Below are 2732 nucleotides of genomic sequence, written 5' to 3' on the forward strand. Positions count from 1 at the left end.
ACAAGGTACTGACACTTGATGAGTTTCAAACAGAACTCCTGAATTTTGAAATGATGGTGAATATTCATCGTCAACAGAATGAGCCTGAAGTCAGCAACTTTGCACTATACTCTCAGAAGTCCAAGAATCCCAACTTCCGAAGGAACAGCTATCCGAATTCCTCCAAGCCAAATCGGTCCCAAATGCAGTCTTTTCGACCACATCAGAAACAAGATCCCCAACAACGCTCCAACCTTGCAAGTTCATCCAATTTTCTGTCCAAACCTCCATGTCAGATTTGTGGCAAAAATGGACATCAAGCATTGGATTGCTTCCACCGGATGGACTTTGCATATCAAGGACGTCATCCTCCATCTCAGCTAGCAGCAATGGCAACAAAGACGTCTTCTGATGGTGATCAAACCTGGTTGGCCGACAGCGCAGCAAATAATCATATAACTGATGATATGAATAATCTGCAGATCACTGCACCATACCAGGGTGGTGATGAAGTTGCAGTAGGAAATGGTTCTGGTTTGTCAATCTCTCATATAGGCTCATCTGTGATTCCTCATTCTTCTTCTCAAATTAATTTAAAGTCTGTTCTTTATTGTCCAACAGCTGCAGCTAATCTCTTGTCTATACAAAAATTTTGTAAAGACAACAATTGCTGGTTTAAACTGACATCTGCCTATTTTATTGTGAAGGACAATCTCTCAGGGCGGACGCTTTTGCAAGGGCCAAGTAGGAATGGTTTGTATCCCATTCGTCTTCCTACATCTAACAATAAAGCTCGAGCTTTTGTTGCCTTTCTAGGAGTTTCAACTGATGCTTCTGTTTGGCATGCACGCTTAGGGCATCCTGCATCTCGTATTCTTCAGTTATTATCTACCCAGTTTAGTCTTCCTGTCAAAGGAAATATTAATAAAAGTCCTGTTTGTATTTCATGTCAACAAGCCAAGAGCAAGCGTCTGTCATTTCCTGTTTCCACTAGAACTTCTATGTTTCCTTTAGAACTTATCCATTCTGATTTATGGTGTTCTCCAGTGTCATCTATAAGTGGTTGTAAATTTTACATCATATTTATAGATGATTTTTCAAGATTTTCATGGATGTTTCCTTTACAATCAAAATCTGATGCGTATATTGCCTTTGTTAAATTCAAGTGCTTTGCCGAAAACCAATTTTCTACCAAGATTAAGAATTTTCAATCTGACGGTGGAGGGGAATTTACCTCTCATCAATTTAAAATTTTTTTGGAGACTAATGGTATTATGCATCGTATTTCTTGTCCATACACTTCTCAGCAAAATGGAATTGCTGAGAGAAAACATAGACACTTAGTAGAAACTGGTTTGGCTCTTTTGGCACAATCTCATCTTTCCAATACCTATTGGGTTGAAGCATTTAACACTGCTATTTATCTCATCAACCGGTTGCCAACATCTGTGTTGAATGATCAATCACCGTTTCATGTGCTTCTCAAACAAATACCAAATTACTCTCTTCTTAGAACATTTGGTTGCGCTTGTTATCCTTTGCTTAGACCATATATAAATCACAAATTAAAGTTCCGGTCTAAGCAATGTATTTTTCTTGGTTATAGTTCTAATCATAAGGGGTATCGATGTTTGGATCCTCTTACCAATCGTGTTTATCTTAGTAGACATGTAGTTTTTGATGAATGTTTTCCCTGCCAAGGATACAAATCATGTTCTACATCAGTCTTCTGCAACTGCTCCTGCTCATGGGTCAGATTGTCCCTCTTCATCGGCAGCTCGTCAGGTACCAGTTTCATCCTCCATGCCTTTCAATTCTTCTAATTTTGAGTTTGTTCCTACTGTTTCTAATCCATCAAATAGTGGTCCCACTCATGATTCATCTTTATCTATTAATAGCACCCCTATCCACGTGTCTCATGCACCTACCACTTCACCCACATATGTGTCTCCTGCACCTACCACTACAACACCATCATCTCATGAAATTATCTCTCCTATTGAGTTGTCCAACCCCACTGCATCCACGCCTATTAGTAACTCCTCTACTAATTTGCCACCTACTCAAGATGAATTAATTGTTTCTCATCCTATGGTCACCCGTTCCAAAGCTGGCATTCAATGTACCAAAACATTTCCTGATTATCATGTCTATTATTCTACTAAACATCCATTATATGCCATGCATACCACAACCATTCCTACTGAACCTTCTTCATTTACCCAAGCAATGAAGTTTGCTAAATGGCGACACGCAATGCAGGAAGAATATGATGCATTACAGTCCAATGCCACGTGGGTATTATGTCCAAGACCTTCTCATAAGAACATCATTCGCAATAAATGGGTTTATAAGGTGAAGCAAAAATCTGATGGCTCAATTGAGCGATTCAAGGCACGTTAGTTGCTAAGGGCTTTCAACAACAAGATGGGATTGACTATACTGAGACTTTTAGTCCTGTTATCAAATCTGCTACTATAAGAGTGGTTCTTGCACTTGCAGTAAAGTTCAATTGGCCCCTTCGCCAACTCGATGTCTCGAATGCCTTTTTACATGGTACTCTTGAGGAGGAAGTTTTCATGGAGCAACCTCAGGGGTTTGTTAGTACCCAATTTCCCCAACATGTTTGTAAACTACACAAGTCTCTTTATGGATTGAAGCAAGCCCCACGAGCATGGTTTCATCGTCTCTCACAAGCTCTAATTAATCTTGGGTTCATTGGCTCTTTGGTTGATTATTCATTATTTACTTAT

This window comes from Corylus avellana, chromosome ca6 (genome assembly GCF_901000735.1).
Source record: "Corylus avellana chromosome ca6, CavTom2PMs-1.0".
NCBI classification, from domain to species: Eukaryota; Viridiplantae; Streptophyta; class Magnoliopsida; order Fagales; family Betulaceae; genus Corylus; species Corylus avellana.